This window comes from Diceros bicornis, unplaced genomic scaffold (genome assembly GCF_020826845.1).
Source record: "Diceros bicornis minor isolate mBicDic1 unplaced genomic scaffold, mDicBic1.mat.cur scaffold_298_ctg1, whole genome shotgun sequence".
In the NCBI taxonomy this organism is placed as follows: domain Eukaryota; kingdom Metazoa; phylum Chordata; class Mammalia; order Perissodactyla; family Rhinocerotidae; genus Diceros; species Diceros bicornis.
Genome location: NW_026691171.1, coordinates 41,585 through 62,376, shown reverse-complemented (window position 1 = coordinate 62,376; position 20,792 = coordinate 41,585).

The following is a 20,792-nucleotide window of genomic DNA, read 5'->3' as shown; positions in this document are numbered from 1 at the left end:
TGCACACTTAAAAATGGTTAAAATGGTCAATTTTATGTTACGAATATTTTATGACCATTAAAACTATTATTTTCAACAAATGAACAAACACTAGCTACATGCAACAGCATCGATGAATATCACAACCATAGTGCTGCATAAAAGAAATTATATTCAAAAAACTATATATTTTATAATTCCATTTGTATAAAATCCAAAAAAGAAACAATACTGAGATCTGGCTTCCAGTAATGGTTGAGTAGTTTGTTGAACTAACACTCTCACAGATAACAATGATGAAATCTGCATAAAATATTATATATATTTACATAGAATCATGTATCTATATGTAATACAGATACAATAAATGTGTATACGTGTGTATGTATAAATCTCTTCCAAAAGCAAGCAGAACTGAGAGGGAGTCTTCCCTTGAAGGATGAGAATTGCACCAGGAGATATTTGCAAGCTTGAGTCTTTTTCCTCAAAACATTGCAAAATCTGTACGTGGCCCAGACAGGGGAAAAACTACAGTCTTACTTGTAATGTTAGAGCATGTATTTTGGGGCTGGAAGAGTAGCTGGAAAGTTAGGGGAGAAATTCTGGAAGGGAGGGAACCACAAAGAGGAAAAATCTCAAAATATGTGTGTAAGTCTCCCACACACAGACATCAAATTTGCAGATCTTTGAACAACACACATGCAGGGTAGGCCCCAGAGGGCCTAGTGTAAAATCAGCAGTTGGAAGATGAAAGAACTGAATGAGGATTTCAGCTATGACCACTGTAAAGGAGAGAAGATTGGAATTTCACTCCAGCCAAGTTAACTCCTTGCTAGAAAAATAACAACACTCTTCAAAGGAATACAATGGAATCCAGAGTCTCTATAACTATGACTCATGGTTTCCAGTAGACAATTTAAAAAATCATGATATTTGAAGAAATAGGAAAATGTAATCCATATATGACCAAAAGCAGGCACTAGAAATTATCCCAAACGTGTTGCAATTAGCAGACAAGGATAAGAAATCAGCGATTATAAAGATGATCATGGTGGTAAAGAAAAATATTCTCATAATGAATGAACAGATGTTGAAACTCAGCAGAGAAATTGAAATTACAAAAAAGAACCAAATAGGAAGATGAAATAAAAAAATACTTTTGAGTTTACCAGTAGATTAGAAATAGTAGAAGAAACATGAAGATAGAGCAATAGAAATTATCCAATCTGACGAAAAGAATGTAAAAATTTTGAAGAAAAATGAAGAGAGCCTTACCTGTGAGATGATTGAGTCCCCGGCAGAGAGGGGAGAGACAGAAAAATTAAATGAGGCAGAAAGGCAAATCAACAGGTAGTAGCATAAAACTTCCAAAATTTGGTGGAAAATCTAAAATTTTAGATCGAAGAAAGTTAGCCACCTCACAAAATAAAATACAAAATAAAAGCATACATAGGCACATGATAGTCAAGCTGCTAAAATCCAAAGATAAAAAGAAAAACTTGAAAGCAGTCAAGGAAATACTGGGGAAGACATTACATACAGGGAGAAATAATGTGAATGATGAATGATATATTATCAAAAACCAAAGAGACAAATCAACAACAAAATGACATCTTTCAGGTGCAGAAAGAAAACCCAAAAGTCAACACAGGATTCTATATTTAGCAGAACTCATTTTCAAAAAGGAAGCAGAAGCCACAATAAGATACCGGGCACCTATTAGTTGGCTAAAATAAAAAATAAAATTGCAAATACCAATAAAATTGCAAATACCATGTGCTGGTGAGGACTAGAAACAACTAGAACTGGGAATGCAACATGATAGTTGCATTCGGAAAACAATTTAGCAGGTTCTTATAAAGTTAAACCTACACTTATTATGTGACTCAGATATCCCACTCCTAGGGATTTACTGAAGCAAATTGAAAACTAATAATTAAACAAAAATCTTTGTGTGAATATTGATAGCCATTTTATTCATAATTGTCAAAAGCTGGAAATAAACTAAATGTCCTTCATCAGGTGAATGGAGAAAGAAACTGTGTTGCACTGGGACATTAGAATACTACTTGGCAATAAAAAGGATAAACTCTTGATTCACACAACAAGATGGATGAATCTTGGATGCATTTCTCTAAGTGAAGGAGGCCAGATTCAAAAGGCTATGTACTATGATTCCATTTACATGACTTTCTAGAAAAGTCAGAATTAAAGGGATGGAAAATGATCAGTGGTTGCCAAGAGATGGAGTGGGGGAAGGGGTTGACTACAAAGAGACAGTATGAAAGAATTTTGGGGGTGAAAAAAACAGCTCGGTATGGTACTGTGGAGGTGGATACACGACCATAAATTTGTCAAAACCCGTAAAACTGTACACCACAAAGAGTGAATTTTACTCTGCAAATTTTACAAATCAATCAGGATGCTGAGGAACTCAGATGGAATGCAGTGACAAATGAATCTCACTGTATTACAAGTATGTGACATAGCCACACTGAAGGGCTGGGGATGGAAGGTCCTAACCTAAGTAACTTTGGAAGACAGTGTTTTGATGGGATACTGTAGAATTAAAGTACTGGACACAAACACTGTACTCTAGGTGGTAAATTTGTTTTTCATAAGGGTATGGATTAGTAATTCTGAAACTAGTTGACACATTAGTAAATATTGCAAATATCTGGAGTTAAGTTTCTCACTGTTGGTGAAAGAAGTGACGAATAAACAAAAGGAAAAGGTTAGAATAAATTCTGTGGTGCTGGATTGGAGTTGGAAGTATCAGTATGAATCCATGTCTCTTTTAATATATCTATCCAAATAGAAAGATAGATTGATAGATAGATTGAAAGATCTATAGATAGATGTGTATACCTGAGTTTATATTCATACATACATTTCCAAGCACTGCTGAGAGAGTCTAGAAGCAATGACACTCTAGTATCAATGAGCATACCTAGCTCCCTGATCTTGGTTTCTAAATATCATTCTCCAATAAAAAGAACCAGGTTTTCTTGGAGAAATGGCTGATTCTAGGGCTGGAGATGGAAAATACAAGGTGAGCCTAGAGCATCATGTAGTGCCAGAAAGTAAGAAAGTGCTTTAAAAAAACACAGAAAATGATGAGATGTGTCAAAAAGAATCAATCTGAAAGACATCCCAGTGGCTCAAGCTAGAAAACTGTGAGCAACAAAATAAATAACAGTAGCATTGGATTATTACCCAGAAAATAAAATAAATATCCATGAGTCTATACTGATATAAAAAAGATTAAATAAGAAAGGAAGAAAGAAAGAATAAAAGGGGGAAAAAAGAATGAGAGAAAGAGAAAGAAAGGAAGAAGGAAGGGGGGGGAATCTTCCTCACAGAATTCCAAATAATAAATGCGGCTGGATAGCATGAAATAGAAAATCGCCACTAGAACGCTACAGTAATAATTACTGTGGGCATGACTGACTGATGAATGCAAAAACTGTGGGTGAAACTTAAAGAAGAAACAGTACCTTTGCAGAGCCTCAAAGCATCTCCCTCCAAATACTTAACTTTTTTCTCTTAAATTCTTAAAAGACTTATGACTATTTAAAGCAAAAATTATAACACTGTATTGTGGGATTTATAACATGGGTAGATGTAAATTTTATGACAACAATAGCACAAAGGACAGACAGAGATAAATGCAACTGTTCTGTAGCAAGACTTCCATATTTTACATTGAATAAACTGGTGAACTATTAAGTCCAGGTAGACTGTGATATGTTAAAGATGCATATTGTAATCTGGACCAACCACTAAAAACTGCAAAGGTGTGACACTTAAATGCTAATAAAGGAATTAAACGGCATACAAAAAGCGTTTATACAAGAATTTTCGCAGGAGATGAGCTGCACGTCCCCAGGAGGAAGATGAGCGCACTGCGGGGCATCCACAGAACAGAATGCCCTCAGCTGTGCTGAGGAGCAAACGCTGACACACACATGCTGTGTGAGTCTCACCAACCTCGTGCCAAGGGAGGCAAGGTGGACAGAAAACAATACACGTGGGATGATTTCAGCCAAGATGAGCCTATGGTGAAAAAACCAGAACAGTGGTTGCTTCAGAGGAACGAAAAAATTGCCTGGGAAGGAACAGGAAGGAGTTTTCTGGGGGTGATGGAAATCTCCTATTCTTAAAGGGGTGAAAGTTATATGGGCATGTTTATTTGCCAAAACTATACGGTTCTTATTTCTGCCTTTCAGTGTGCATACATCTTACCCCACCCCCACACACAAAAGACTAAAAGAATAATAAAGTGAGGTGGGAATGGGATGGAGCATGGATGAAACAAAAATGGCAGATAATTAGTAGTTGTTGAAGCTGGGTGACGGGCCTACTATGCTATTTTGTTTATTTTGTATATTGTTTAAATTGTTCTGTAATAAAACACTTGTGTAAGAAGACAAACTTGATATACAGTGTTCACTGGTAAGATACTGGTTATATTTGGGGAGGAAGGAAGGAGAAAGGGATTGTTGGGGCCTGAGTGAAGCTGGTGCTAGTTCTTAGTCACACAAGTGTGTTCACTTTGTAATAATTCTTTGAGGTTTACGTAGATGACTTCTGCATATATTTCTGTACATATGTTATACATCAATAAACATTTTAAATCCTGCATATATGCACAAAGATGCTAACTCATTATCTCAGACTAACAGCAGTGTTTTGTTTTAAAGTGGAACACATTCACTCATGACACCATTAGATGGATTTTCATACTCCCAAGTATCTATTAATGCCCTCACCTTTGTGCGACTCTTAGGGTCTTTCCATTTTTGACTCAATTTGGCAAGTGGCATGGCTTTGAGTTTTTATGATGCAATCTTTTTCCAGCAAGGCCCACCCCCATGATGATACTCACCAAGGCCTCGACACCTAGCACAGTGCCGTGTTCACAGCATGAAGTCAAGACTTGTGGGACTGGGTTGAATGAGGAAGAAAACGAGGAGCAATGATGTTCCTAACTTATGTCTAGGTGCCATAAGGTGACTTAGGAAATTGGTAGGGTTTTTCAATAGATTTGCTATGACTTCTAATTTTTCCTATTTAAAACAATGGGAAATAGGATCTCAGGGATCTTTCTCAGAGGAAGTCTGACATTTCAGGCACAGGTTACTGACAATTATTAATGGCATATGACTTTCCCACCTCATCTTAGTGTTAAGTTTTTAATTCCTTACCTTGGAAATGACCTAACTTTGCTTCTTCCAAATCTTGTGGTAATACTGAAGGTCCAGAAAGTCGGGCCACGGATATTCTGCTGTTGTGCGTCCTCCCTGCAAAGAAGTGGAGCTGTGCATCCACCAGTCTGAGAAACATGTGGTGCTGTAGTATTTGGAGTCTTTGTATTTGTAGTGCTGTAGTATTTGTAGTCTTTGGAGAGAAGCTAAATGGAAAAATGACTTCAGAGAGTTATCACCATAAGCCCCCACAGCAACAAATTATTTTGCTTCATTATTTTGTGATTCTGAGGGTATATTTAAAAAGGGATATTAAAACTGGTTCCCAGGAGCCAGCCCTATAGTAGACCAGAAATTGCATATTACATTCCTCGACGAACTTGCCTAACATTGTGGGAAGGACGAAGGGGAAGTTTCAGTGCTGTTGCCTGTGTCAATGAGGTCAAGAGGTCCAGACTGGGATAAGGAAGTCCAGTGAACAAGCCTGTGTGCAGCCTCAGAGAAGGGGCGTGCATGTGGGCCCCAAAGTGGCTTAGGGGTCACTTACCAGTACACGTGGTTTTCCTGTCTGTATAATGCAGGAATGGGGCCGCCCACTGTGATGTTTTCTCCTTTTAATGACATGGCTCAGGGCAGTCCTTCTAAGACGCCTGACCAAGGTATGGGGACTTCAGGTGGGCGGGATCCAAAGGGAGGGTCTCTGTAGCGACCCTGACCACAGGGTCCAGAGGGGGGATCATGGAAGCCTAGAAGGATGGAGGGGATGGTAGGACAGGTGGCCTTGAAAAGGCAAATTCCAGGATCCCAGGCACCCGGTATTTCTATTTGAGATATGGAAGCAGAGGGGCGGGGCCCAGGGGCAGAGGGACAAGGCGGGAGTTGGGGCCCCTAGCTGTGCATGTTGGGAGCTTTTGTCTCTTAACCGCTCCCAGCCGGCAGCCTGCATGGCTGCAGGACTACAACTCAAAGGATGCTCTGGGAACGGGATGATGCCTAGCCCTGGGGGGAGGAGCAGGGCGGTGTGAGCTTGGCCGAGGGCCAAACCGCCGTTGACTCAGGACTCTGGTCCTACACCCGCTCCGAGTGGACTGAGTCCCAGAGGGATGTGATGGGACGAGAGAGACCACGGCGTTACGAAGGTGTGGTGGCTGCATGGGCAGCTGCGGGCCTGCAGCGTGCAACTACTTTTGTCCAAAACTGAAGCCGGACTCGTGCCTCTTCCCCACCGCCTCCCTCCATTGCTTGATTCTTCCTCCCACCTGCATGCCTGTGGGTCTTTCCACAGCCTCCTACCTAGTCCAGGGCCAGGAGTTTCTCTAAACTGCTTATGGGAACTGGTTTGACATCCCAGAAACTTTCCACTTTGCCTGCTGCCCTCTGCCTTCTCCAGCCAAAATGCCATCATTTCATCAGCTTTTGGGAGACATTCGCCCTTGTGGTCCCTCTTGCAAGCACAACTTAGGAGCTTTGCAGGGTGGTGACATTGGCTGTTGCTTGCCTTTTTTGCAGATGTGGAAGTTGAGGTATCTGTGAGGTTAATCATTGATTTCCCCAGGATCCGCTAAGAGCGGAGGATAAAAACCCAATTCCCAGGCAAGTATCTAGTAGGCCATTTTCACCAACCCATTCCAGTGCAGAGGCCTCCGAAACAGCAACCTTAAGATTAGAATAGCTTAAGCATTTTGCCCTTTAGGTTGATCACCTAATCTCACCTCAGGCCTGAGTGGCCGACCAGTCTCTTAGGGACACGAGTGGCAACTCAGATCCCTCAGGAAGAGAACGGTGGTCCAGCTTTGGGAGAGGGATGTTCAAGGTAGACAGCACTTGGACAGCATTTGAAACCCGTCAGCTTTAACATCTCTGCTTTGGATTCCGGCAAGGTTCTCAGATAAACATGCCTATGGATAGTCAGATGTATAGTATTCTTTAAAAATTGATTAGAGTAGTGAAAAGAACAGAGCATAAAATATCCTGCTTATTTGCAGAAGATAAAATGCAAGCAAGACCTGCCTGTTAACTTTTTTCCGGTCATTCTCTTGCCTGTACCATACACTTGAATGCAGAAACAAAAAACTTGAAATGCCAAATTCTCTTTTCCTGAGATTAGTAAATTAAGTTAAAAGTCTTATTGAAACCTGTGGAGGAATGGTTAGCAGCTTTCATGATTTATGTCATCCCTAAAAATCTGGGCTTCGATCTACATGATGAAAAGTCCTTGTTTATAGTACACATCCCGATAGGTTATCTTTCCTTCCTCAATGTGGTATATTATCAAAACAAGTGAAAAACCTGGTCATGGAAACTGGACCCTGTCACTTTGTCAAGAATTTGCTTCTATATGAATTAATGACACATGAATTCTTTAACATTTTTGTAGAGAAAGGATGAGAAACTGTAGTGTCACTGAATGTGACAAGACAGGGAATTCTCATTAGACCACATCCTCGGGTTCTTCTCTCGTGTTCAATAGGCCCAGGTGATAGTCCGTGTAGTCAGGTGCAGCGCCGCCACCCCAGCCCCCAGTGTTCCATACTACTCTGGCCTGTGCCCTCTTCAGGGTGTTCTGATGACACTCGTCCACAAAGGTTGGAAAAAGACATTGTAACATGACGATATTCATCATCTTGAAACCGGGATTAATGGAGAGGAAAGTATCGGGGTCTGTGTGCTCTGATGCACTGCTGTTGGGGTGTGGCCGCAGTGACCACTGTGCTCCCAGGAGTCCCCACAATGGCTGCCTCAGAAGTTTGATCCCCTGGCGCAACCACAGCAGCTGTTGACAGAGCTGGGCGCTTGTGCTTCAGTGTCTTCCGTCAGATTTTGTGGCTCTGACCATCTTCTGCTCGGCCCCTTCTCATTCCTATCTGTTGCATTGGTTGCTTTGTAGTTGTCTCCTAGGAGCCACTGTATGTAACTGTATTTCAGTGTCTTTAGGGACCCACGATCTCTAAACGAGTCACTACACAACACCCACTTATCCTGGTGTAGCCCGTGTTCATCGTCTCCAGTGGAGCTGTGAAGAGCCCTGCTTACTTGGAGCTCCTCTTATTCTCATGCTACTGGGGCTGTTACGAAGCTGGGCATCTTGTCTTTGGTCTCATTAACATTATTCTTTTCATCGATTATTTTGAAGTCGGATATGACTTTGTTAATAATGTGGACACTGGCTGTCACAGGCACTTTTATGTATCTTCCCCAACAGCTCTGTGAAGTAGGCCTGTGATCCCCATTTTCCAGGGGGGACACTGAGGCTCAGAGAGGTCGAGTAGCTTCGTTCACTTCACACAGTTTCTTGGTACATTCTGAGCCTCCACCTGGATCTCCGCCTCTCAGGTGTGTGCACTTAGCTGGTGTTTCACTTTGTTCCTCTCTGCCAGGATTCCCAAAGGCACATGCCCCATCCTGAGTCCATTGTCTGCTTGATGCAAGTCACCCTGCACAAACAGGCCCTGGGCGGGGAGTGGACTAGCAGGGCGTGGTCCTCAGGCTTACCCTGGGCAGGTTCTAGGTTTATTGTGAGAGCTGGAACAGTGGAAGATACTGACCGTCACTCACCTGGAAGGTTTGTTATGGAGAAATACTCCACTGACTTTTTACAGGTGTCATGTCTTTCTGTCTTCATTGCTCCTCTGGGCTTTCTCCTACAGTTCGTGCTGTGCAGTAACATACAGTACAGAGACTGGTGAACATAATACTGTTGCCCTGCACCAAATGGTCACATCACTCATTTTTCTAATTATGAAAGAAATACATACTATTAAAAAAGTCAAATTAAACAGATCTATGTAGAGCAAAGTGAAAGCTTCCCCTTCCATCCCCTTCCCTAAAACTCACTCTGCTAGTCGGAAGGAACTATTGTAAAGAGGTTGTGGCTTATTCTTCTGTACATTTCCTATGAATTTATAAATACACAAAGTTATTTTAAGTTACATAACTATATCGTTTTGCAATTTGCTGTTTCTCACACCATATATCATAAATGTCTCTCCTTATCAGTGCATGTCACTCTAACTTAGCTTTTTATATGTTTTAGAGGTATTGCAAAGAACAGGAATACGATGATCTGTTTATTTCTTCTTTGATAGAGTTGGGATTACATCCAGTTTCACTATTATACATAATGCTGCAGTAAGATCTTTGTATGGAATTTATTACACTGCTATTCAACTGCTCAATTTGTTTTGTTTCCATTTAGTCAGAGACTATGATATTTTCAACATTTTTATGGGAATTAATTTATAGGGAAATTAATTTTATCACTGAATAAAGACATTTACGGGGAAACTGGCATTCAAGGTAATTCATCTCAGTATTCTGGAGAAAAATTATGAAACTTAGAATGTATTATGCTTGTTCCGTCACATTCTAACAAGTCATGTTAACAATTTATTTATTTATTTATTATTTTTGTTAGGAAGATCAGCACTGAGTTAACATCCATGATAATCCTCCTCTTTTTGCTAAGGAAGACCGGCTTTGAACTAACATCTATTGCCAATCCTCCTCCTTTTATTTCCCCAAAGCCCCAGTAGATAGTTGTATGTCATAGTTGCACATCCTTCTAGTTGCTGTATGTGGGACGCGGCCTCAGCATGGCTGGAGTATCGGTGCATCAGTGCACGCCCAGGATCTGAACTCAGGCCGCCAGTAGCAGAGCGTGCACACTTAACCGCTAAGCCACGGGGCCGGCCCCCATGTTAACAATTTAAAGTTGAATGTTTGACTAGCCTCTACTCTCTCTGTTCAGAAGAAGGATGACTTTTTCTTGTCTTGAAAACTTTTGAATCCAGGGACTCTCCGTTGGACTTCAGAGAGGATAAGATATTGCTGTTGTATCTATTTCTCTTCAGCTGTAGGCTGCATCATCTAAAGATCATAGAATTGAACATGGTCTAATCGATGTATGTGATTTGGGTCAAAAAATCAAAGTAATGAACCCAAGATAGGAATCTATAACTTTGGTTCTTAATAAAGAATTTCCTTTTATATCCTCAAGTATCTGTGATTACTAGTAAAAAATCACCTGTGGGTGATGAGATGTGGCTCTGCTGGCAATGTCTGGCTTGAACATCCATAGTTAAGGCTGCCAAATCCGTAGGTAGATTAGACTTGACCTCTCGATGACCTCTGCCCTTGGTCATTGACATGGGAAAAATAAGAATTTAAAAAAGCTGCTGTTATTGACACTCAATGCTAGAAATGCCCATTAAAGAGTGAGTTTGATTTGGTAAACCAAAGACAGTACAAACAGAACAAAGTCTTTAATATCTATAAAATTTAAAAAACTTCTAATTTTTAAAAATATAACTCTATTTTTGCCACAGTGCAAACTGTGTATATATGAATGAAATATCCCTCTGTCCATTTCTTAACTTGTTTCCATTGATTTGATGGATTTTTCCTCTAATCCGTATTCCAAGTGTGAAAGAACATCTTGGTCCTTCAAAGAAAATAAGCCATTGAAATTTGATTTTCTTTTAGCTTGGCATCCTAGAGGTTTGAGGAATAAATTATCATGTAATGATACAATGATTTTGAAATCTAATTGTTAATTAGAGGTGTGTAAAGGATGATTGAATAGTGGTTCACCCCCATGGTCAGGGGTATTGTACACATGAACGTGTAAACATGATTCAGGAAGCTGCTTCAGCCCTGTGACATTCCTGAGAACCACAGTGCAGGAGGATCTAGGCACACAGCCGTCTGCCTCGATCTCCTGGGTTACATGTAGATCCAGGGGTCTTAAGAGTAGCTTCAGAGCAGCTAACTTTTATCTATTTCTCCCCTTCCTTCTCTCCAGAAATAAACCCACACATCTATGGACAGCTAATCCTTGACAAAGGAGCCAAGAACATACAATGGAGAAAAGAAAATCTCTTCAACAAACGGTGTGGGGAAAACTGGACAGCCACATGAAAAAAAATGAGAGTAGACCCTTACCTTACACCATACACAAAAATTAACTCCAAATGCGTTAAAGACTTGAATGTAAGACTTGAAACTATGAAAATTCTAGAAGAAAACATAGACAGTACGCTCTTCGACATTGTTCTTACCAACATATTTTCAAACACCATGTCTGACCGGGCAAGAGAAACAATAGAAAAATTAAACAAATGGGACTACATCAAACTAAAAAGCTTCTGCACAACAAAGAAAACCATCAACAAGACGAAAAGACAACCTAACAATTGGGAGAAGATATTTGCAAACCATGCATCTGATAAGGGGTTAATCTCCAAAATATATAAAGAACACATGCATCTCAACAACCAAACTACCAACCCAATTAAAAAATGGGCAAAAGACCTGAACAGACATTTCTCCAAAGAAGATATACAGATGGCCAACAGACACATTAACTATCAGGGAAATGCAAATCAAAACTAGCATGAGATATCACCTCATGCCCGTCAAGGGACGAATGGATAAAGAAGATGTGGTATATATACACAATGGAATACTACTCAGCCATAAGAAACGATGAAATCCAGCCATCTGTGACAACATGGATGGACATTGAGGGAATTATGCAAAGTGAAATAAGTCAGAGGGAGAAGGTCAAATACCATATGATTTCTTTCATTAAGTAGTAGATAAAACAACAATAAACAAACACATGGAGACAGAGATTGCATTGGTGGTTACCAGAGGGGATGGGGGGAGAGAGGAGGGTGAAAGAGATAATTCGGCACATGTGTGTGGTGATGGGTTGCAATTGGTATTTGAGTGGTGAACATGATGTAATCTATGCAGAAATAGAAGTATAAACGATGTACACTTGAAATTTATACAATGTTATAAACCAATGTTACTGCAATAAACAAAAAGTAAAAAAAAAAAAAAAGAAGTGTCTATTTAGCCCAACACAAGATTTTAATTAATCAAATCATCATAAATTAAGATAATGTACTGTCTTTTTGATGATCGGGAGGAACATGGGTCCATTTTGAAAATATGCCCGTCTGTCTTTGTTCCCCACGGAAAGCTTCTGGTCACTAGGTCTCCAGTGGCTTGCACAAGCCCTAGGTCTATAACAGCTTGGTGCCTCTCCTTCTACTTGGGGTAGAAATAAAAGAGGTCAGAGAGACTTACTGTAGTTTTGGAGACTTGTAACGTCTTCTATGGAGACCATCCATGCATATTGTTCTGGATAGCTCTCTGTGCCTAAGACTACTAGTTACTTTAAGGGTTTGTCGGAAACTGTGAAAGGTCTGATATTTTACCTTACCTGCAAACCAATAAGTTAGCCTACCATGGTCTTACAGATGCTGGCAAAAAACACGAGACCCATGCGTAAGAGACAAAGGACTTAATGACACAACAATAGCAGTGACCAGAGTATCAGCATTTGCACCGGTTCACTAAATCCCACTTCCTACAGGGTGATACACAGTGGGCCAGGTGAGACACAGAGGGTTGCAAGAGCTCAGAGCTTAAGAAACTCAAATCTTTGATAACGGGCAGGAAGTCTGCTGACGTTTGCCTCGGGGGTGTGTGTTATTTTTATTATACTGGGCAGTAAGCAAGCCTGCCCTTTGCTCCAGAGGAGGCCACTATTTCTATTTTCCAAGGCTGACAGTTCTACACACATCCTTGAAAAGATAACCTGGTTTTACTGGGTTTCAAAGATAAACTTGAATGAATCATCATTCAGCTCTTCTGTTTCCTTTATTGAGATTGTGCAAATATGCTCTTTTCTCTGTAAAGTTCACTAACTTTATTCATACATAAGGGATGCTTTTGGTTTTATTTATTAAGTTGAAATTTTCTTATTAGAGAAAATGAGGAAACAATTATGGGTTGGATCTGAAGGTATGCTTTTCCAAGAAAAATGTGAAAGATCAGTGTTCATAGAAATTTGCCACAAGGAACTGATAGCAACTTAAATGATTTTAATTTGAATACTGTTTTGTACAAATTTCTTCCATCTTACTTCATCCTCTCTGCTTCCTGTAACTCTCATATGGGAATGGGGCAGTTTCAGGGATTCACTGAACTCATTTACAACATTAAAATGGTTTTGTCTGTTGTGTTTTTTTAATTGAGGTAAAGTTGACATATAATATTATATCAGTTTCAGGGGTACAATGTAATGATTCAATATTTGTATATATGTTGAAATGATCACCACAATACGTCCAGTTAACATCCGTCCCCGTACATAGTTACAAATATTTTTCTCTTGTGACGAGGACATGGTGTGTTTCAAGGTGCAGAAGAATCAATGATGATGTCATACTTTTCCATATACAGCTTGATGAATTTGGACATAAGTATACACCCTTGAGACTGTCACCACCATCAGGGCCACAAACATATCCATCACGTCCCAAAGTTTTCGCTCATCTCCTTTTGTACTATTATTCTGTGGTAAGAACACAACATAATATCTACTCTATTAGCAAATGTGACATATGCCATATAGTCTTGTCAGCTGTAGGCACTATGCCGTACCCTAGATCGCCAGAACTTATTTATCTTGATAACTGAAACTTTGTATCCTTTGACCATCAGCTCCCCATTTCTCCATGCCCCCAGCCCCTGGCAACCACCATTCTAACCTCTGCTTATACGAGTTTGACTATTTTAGATTCCACATATAAGCGAGTATTTGTCTTTCTCTGTCTGCCTTATTTCACTTAGTATAATGTCTTCTAGGTCCATCCATGTTGTCAAAAATAGCAGCAATTCCTTCTTTTTTCAAGGTTGACTAATATTCCATTTCTTTATCTATTCATCCATCAGTGATGTTTAGGTTACTTCCGTATCTTGGCTATTGTGAATTAGCTGCAATGAACATTAGAGTGCAGGTACTCTCTTTGAGACCCAGATTTCAATTCCTGTGGGTAGATACCAGTAGTGGGATTGCTGGATCATATGCTAGTTTTCATTTTTGGAGGAACCTCTATACTGTTTTCCATAATGGCTGTACTAGTTTACATTCCCACAAGGGTTCCTTTTCTCCACATCCTCACCAACATTTACCATCTTTAGGTTTTTTTGATAATCGCCATCTTAACAGGTGTGAAGTGGTAGCTCATAGTGGTTTTGATTTGCATTCCCTGATGATCAGTGATGCCGAACACCTTTTTGTACACCTGTTGGCCACTTGTATGCCTTCATTGGAAAAAGTCTTTTCTGGTCCCTTACCCATTTTTAAAATTGATTGTCTTTTTCCTATTGAGTAAACACAAAAAAAGAGAACAAAATTTCCAGGAATTATGGGTTCTTCCCAGTTGATGCAGATGATTTTGTATTTACAGTGGTACCAAAAGGTCATGTTTCGTGCTTTTTCTTCAGCTTGTTATCAGACCAGCAGTAGCTGCGGCATGGCAGATAATCGGGATCATCTGGGTTTGGAGGTTTACAACATAAATGAGTGGTAAGGAATTTTTTATTATTCCAAGGAAATTATTGAGATCATAGTCCATGGAATCTAGGGTTGATAGATGTAGGAGGAAATTAAGGTGAGGATTGGTGATCTGTCATTACTTCTGATCTTGAGGGACAGGTATCTACTGTATGAGTATTTGAATAAAAATATTAGAGATCAGGAATTTGTGTGGGTGAATGTTTTCTGAATTATTTACTTTCGAACATCACCATTTGGATTATGTGAACATCTGGGATATGGGAGAAAGTCACTAACAGGGGGTGGTTGATAATGTCACTATTGATTTAACTTCTAAAGGAGCTATAAACACCAAATGGTCAATGGATTAAGCAAATGAGTAGTCAGAAAACACAGAAATGGTAGGATTTGGAATTTAGTAAACGACTAGGGACCGACTGTCCTGAGAGGGAATGCCAGGACTTGTGCGGTTGAGAGTGACAAGGACAAGAATAGAATAGAAACACACTCAAAGAAGGAGTTAACAGGATGGAGGAGGAGAAATGATCTGGAGAAGCCTTGAGCTTTGACCTTGAGCTTTCTGTTCTTGATGCAAAGCTGCCTGATGACATCCCAGGACATAGGTCAGATCTATCCCCAGAGGATAACGGGAGGGTGGAAGTACAAAACAGCCCGGATAATTGTCCTAAAATGGCAGGCTTCCTTTATCATTTGACCCAATTTCATGATTTATTTTTGTAGAGTAAGAGGAAAAGAAGGATGACAGTCACGTTTTCACAGAGGAAGCAGCCTGACTGTGGGAACCAGTCCAAACCAAAGCCTGGTTTAAGCATCTTCATCCCTTTAAGGATGCCCAGTGACATATTCAAGAGGCCGGTTACTAGAATCCCATCCCATCCTGGCAATGACGGATCTCTGGGAGGACACCTTGGACCAGCCCCGCCAGGTCTGCTGGCACGAGAGACCACAAGGACTCCAGGTCTGCAGCAGTGCAGGACAACTGGTAAGTCCTTTCAATCTTGCCACAGCGTTGCAAAAACTTGCACCTAGTCACACAGGTGAATCCCTGCCAGGTGTGCTCGCAGGTGGTCTGCACTCCAGGTCTCATGCCCACTCCTGCCGGTCTTCAGATTTGGCAAGGATGATTCCAGGAGCTGACCTGGGAATTCCACAGCTCCACTGCCAACAATTTCTGGTGACTGAGGAAGGCATCAGGAAGGAGGACAGGGCAGTGAAGAGCACAGGAGAGACATTGGTGATAGCACTGATGGCGGACAGACTTGCTAGCGAGGCAGAGAAAGTGAGGGGTCAAGAAGGACGTAATGATAGCAGATGAAACGGAGCAGGCATCTCAGTTAGGTGTTTTAGCAGCGTCTCTAATGTTTTCTTGCTTTGAGCTCTTGAAATTTTAAAACATATGAATACTTTTCTTTTATTAAACTCCACTGTATGACATAGAAAATATAGACATCAGTTTCCTTCTGAGGTGAGAGGTTGGGTTTCAGGTGAAGAGAACAAGGAGATCTTCCTCTTTCATGCCATTCGCTCATTTTCCTTTACTATGTACATTATTTATTTGTACTTTAAAATCAGCAGCGAGTTATCAACGTCACGGGATGATTCAGTTTTTCCCTTCACAGTCACAGTAAAACCTACTTAAAGTGGATTATTCTTTTTGTGTAATATTCCAAAATATTATTTCAAAAGCACTTTTATGTCTATGTTCTCAAATTAGATATTTACTTCTAGGTCTCCATTTTTATGTTCTTTGTTGCATGCTAATTCAAAGTTGCACCTAAGGAAATATCAGATTTCCCTCAGTTTTTGGGATCCATATGTGTTGCTAATTTGATCCATGAAGATGGACATGGCAGTTGGGGGATCGTGCAATTATCTTTTTATTTTTTTAATTTTTTGTTTATTGCAGTAACATTGGTTTATAACATTGTATAAATTTCAAGTGTACATCATTATACTTCTATTTCTGCATAGATTACATCATGTTCACGACCCAAATACTAATTACAACCCATCACCACACACATGTGCCGAATTATCCCTTTCGCCCTCCTCCCTCCCCCATTCCCCTCTGCTAACCACCAATCCAATCTCTGTCTCTATGTGTTTGTTTATTGTTGTTATTATCTACTACTTAGTGAAGGAAATCATACGGTATTTGACCTTCTGCTGCTGACTTATTTCGGATCGTGCTATTATCAAAAGAGATCTTTTCAGCATCAGGAATCTGACAACAACCCACTGCTTGTTGGGATTTAATTGACTATTTGAGGCATCAAGCTTTCACTGTTGGCACTTCTCTTTCTCTTTGGAGGGAAAGTACCGCCTCCCCAGTCTTTCCATTACCAAATCACATTCCTGGGTGGCTGTGTTGTGTCAGGAAGGGCTTGGGATGCCTGGAACCAGGATTCATCCTCAGCTTCTGGCTGTCCTGACAAGGCTTCCCTGGCAGAGTCCAGCCTGTGTGTCTAGGTGACACTTGCAGCCATCAGAAAGGAGGTGATAACTCACAAGTGCCAAGTGATTCATCTGGCCCTTGTCTTACAGGGCGTTCCCAAGGGATGAGGTTCAAAATGCCACTTGGTTACCCTTTGAAAGCTCATAGTCATGAGGTGGGTTCTCGGTGTGAGCTCAGAGCAGTGACTGTTCACCGCCAGAGGTGAAGTATTTCAGTATTTTAATTGGAAAGGCTGTGCTCATGCACGTCCATGGATCATCAGTTCCGTGGCATTCCCTGCTGGAGCCACCCACACCCCTGTCACGTCTCATCTTTCAAAGCTCCAAACAGGGTTCACACCCCAGCAGGTGGTGGTAATGTAACCGCAGCACAGGACTGGGGAAAAAAAGACAACCACCAGGGGCAACACAGTTTCAGGGCTCGGGCCCATTTGCCCCATTTGGATGAGTTGGTAACACCAACATTTAGTGTGTAAACTGGAGGATTGTCCAAGACCATGGACCTCAGAACGACACAGGCTCAGAAGTCACCTTGGACAGCAAAGGACAGTGTGGGGTCATTCACTGGCCAGGATTATGGTCCCTTATACTGGAAAAGTAGAGCTCACCAGGGGTCCATCAGGCCAAGCCAGGGAGGAGCCTGGGGGCCATCTAGGGAATTTCTGCCCTAAAGGGAATTGCATAAGGAAGGCAGGGGTGCTGAAAATCCTAGTCCACAGGGAGCAGTCATGTTTATGGAACAAGGCCCAGCAGTAGCCTTAAAAGCTGCATCACAAATCTTTCCTCCTGGATACAGAACAAGCAGGAAAAGGAATTCAGAGTCCTGGACAAGGATCATAGTAGGATTCAAATCCAGTCCAAGGGTGAACACGGAGCCCCTAGAGGGGCCTCAGGAGGGAAAGTCCTGCCTGCCTTTAGTCCATTTGCAAATGACCTTCCTTGGGCCTTGTCCTCTCCACGTGCACGTTTTGATCTTTTTACATTGTTTTCCCCAATTAGAGCTGATGGAATTCCAGAGATTGTACTAGAAAACTACAAGTTCCTAAAATTTGCTCAAAAGAAATCTCAACAAGAGAAGCAGAAAACGTTCCCTGTTCCTCCAGAATGTAGAAAGGCAGCCCCTGCCCATGGGACGACATGGTCCTGGGTAGTGCTGTTTTAAAGACACCCACATTTCAGTGGTTGTTGCTTTGCCTGTGAAAGTACCTTCAACCTTTAAATCCCAAGAGAAAGGGCGGGGGCCGTGTCTGTTCCTGGAGGAGCTGAATGATACTGAAATGAACTGGTCTTCGGAGTTAGGGGGACTTGGGAGTGTCCCCATTAGCCAGGGAAAGGGCTGGCTATTTTCCCTTCTCCCACATACAATAAGCTGACGACCCAGAAGAGTTCTTGATTCAAGGAAAAATGTGAGAGTCTGTGTCTCACTTACATGCCTACAGAAAGCGAGAGAACCACACCACAACTCCCAGGCTGTGAAGGGAACAGGATTTTAATATAATATTCATATATGGCATTTATTATTTACAACAAATAATTATTGTCCCTTCCCAATGGGTGAATAGGTGCTGGGGTAGAGATATCAGGGAGCTGGGGTGGGGTCATCTCCTCTCTCTTGGGCTTCAAGGGACCCCAGGGATCAGATTGCAATGCTCCCCTTCCCATCATGTGTGAGGAGCTGGCCTGGTGATCGCAAGCCTCCCAGCTGTGTCCCTGCTGCTGAAGATGAGGTTGTGATTGGCCACTGGTATGGGGCTCGGTGTTGGGGCCTGGGGACTGAGTAGAAGAGTAGGGTTATCTTGGGGGCCCTCCCTCAGAATCATGGCCCCCACCCTGTCCCCACTGTCCTGGGTGCTCCAGAGTCTGTGCTCAGTGCTGTCAGCCACCAGTACCCCATTTATCCCTGCCACGTGAGCGATCATTTAGTATCACCTATTTCACAGAGGAGGAAACAGTCTCAGGAAGCTGAAGAGAGTCACCCTAGTCACAGGACTGCTCAGTAGTGGAGCTGGGATCCCAGTGCCAGCTGTCCAACTCCCCAAGGCCACGCTTAACCCAAAGCTTTACAGAACCCCTAGGAGTCAGTCACCCCGGCCCAGACACTCACTCACCCCTGACCTTGATGATGGCCGGAACTTCCTGGCCTTGAGTATTCTGCTGGCTAACTAGGTCTGGAGCTCCAGCTGGCAGGACAGGCTGTAGCTACAGGACAGAGTGTCACCTGTGAGCCTACCAAGACCTACACGTCAGGTGTCCCCCTGTTGCCTTCCCAGCAGATGGAGTCTGAGTGTCCCAGAGGTCGCCATGCAATAAGGCCTGGGGCTCACCGGAGGCCCACGGAGACAGGCTCTGTGGACTGGCCAACAGGGAGAGTCCACCCCTGCCCTCACCCAACTCCGGCCCGGCCTCACCTATCATTCTCGTTGAGCAGCTCCATGTCCTGGAACCAGGCCCCAAATTGCTCCTCAGGCTCTAGGTTGTAATTCTTTGCAGCCACCTGGAGCAGCAGGATCTCCCTCATGACTGGGTATTCCTGGGACCAGAGGGAAGGAGAAGATGCAGACAGGGCCTGGGTAGGGGATATTGCATGGGCCTTGTGGGGTGTGAGGAGTGGGGCAGGGGATCAGTCCTGGGAACCCTCCTTCCCTCCAGTTCCATCCAGGCTCTACCTGTTCGCAGAATGGGAATAATCAGCGCCTCCTCCAGGAATATTTCCTTGATGCCATCCTCCCCTCAACTCACCTGCCAATTGGATGGGTCTCCCACTTCTCTGTTATCAAACACTTCCACTCAATGTAAGATACAGGGGGTGGAGCCAGGGACTGTTCTGCCCAGAGGGTCTCTGAATTCCTCCTCCTTCCCCTCCCCTGCAGGGGATGCTGCAAATGTTCACTTCAGTCCTCTTCTCAGGTTGATCTCATTCCCCTGGAAGGCAGACAGCCAGAGTCCATCAGACAGAGCCCCCTAGCCTGACTAGCCCCCTAGGCCCACCCCTTCTCATGTTACACTACTGCCAGGTCCCCAGAGGGGGCCGCGCATGCAGAGAAAACAGGACTTGGATCTAGGACAGGCTCTGGGCTCCAGAGAAGAAAGACATGGGGGTGAGGTTGAGGGACGTGGCAGCACAACCCACTCTGATGACAGACTTGGAGGGTGAGGCCTCAGGCAGAAGGGACTGCTCAGCCACTTATGTGCTGCCTGACTTGGAGGGGCCCGACTTCTCTCTCCCTCCATGGGCAGCATGAGAAGGAGAGGTTGAGTCCAGCTCAGATAAAACCTCATGCAGCTGTGCCATCAGGCAGCCCTGAGCTTCCCCAGCCTCTCGAACCGGAATGGGTGTCTCAGGTGGAGCCTCTGTTCATTCATCCCTAAGATGGGCCTGATGCCCCAGCTCCCAGGGGCGGCTGCGAGTCTCTCAGGAGAGATATCCCAAGTGCTGGGAGCTCAGAGCTCACTTCGGGGGCTCCCGCATCCCAAGGCTCAGTATCCTGGTCCTCCCTGCCTGGTCCTCAGGTTCACCCACCTGGAGATTATCACCCATCAGCAGGTGCAGCATCAGCAGGTCACCGAGGAAATTGCGAAGATTGGGGATGACAGCCTGTGACACCGGGGTGCGGGTAGGATGAGTCCTTTATCTCAAGTCTGCCCCCGGCAGACCTTCTTCTGAAAAGTCCTCACCCTCAGCCTCCTGGCCCACCCCAAGTTTCCCACGGGGAGCAGCCTAGGACCCTTAGCAGCCTCCCTTCAATTCCTCCTCCCTTCACACCCAAGAACACCAC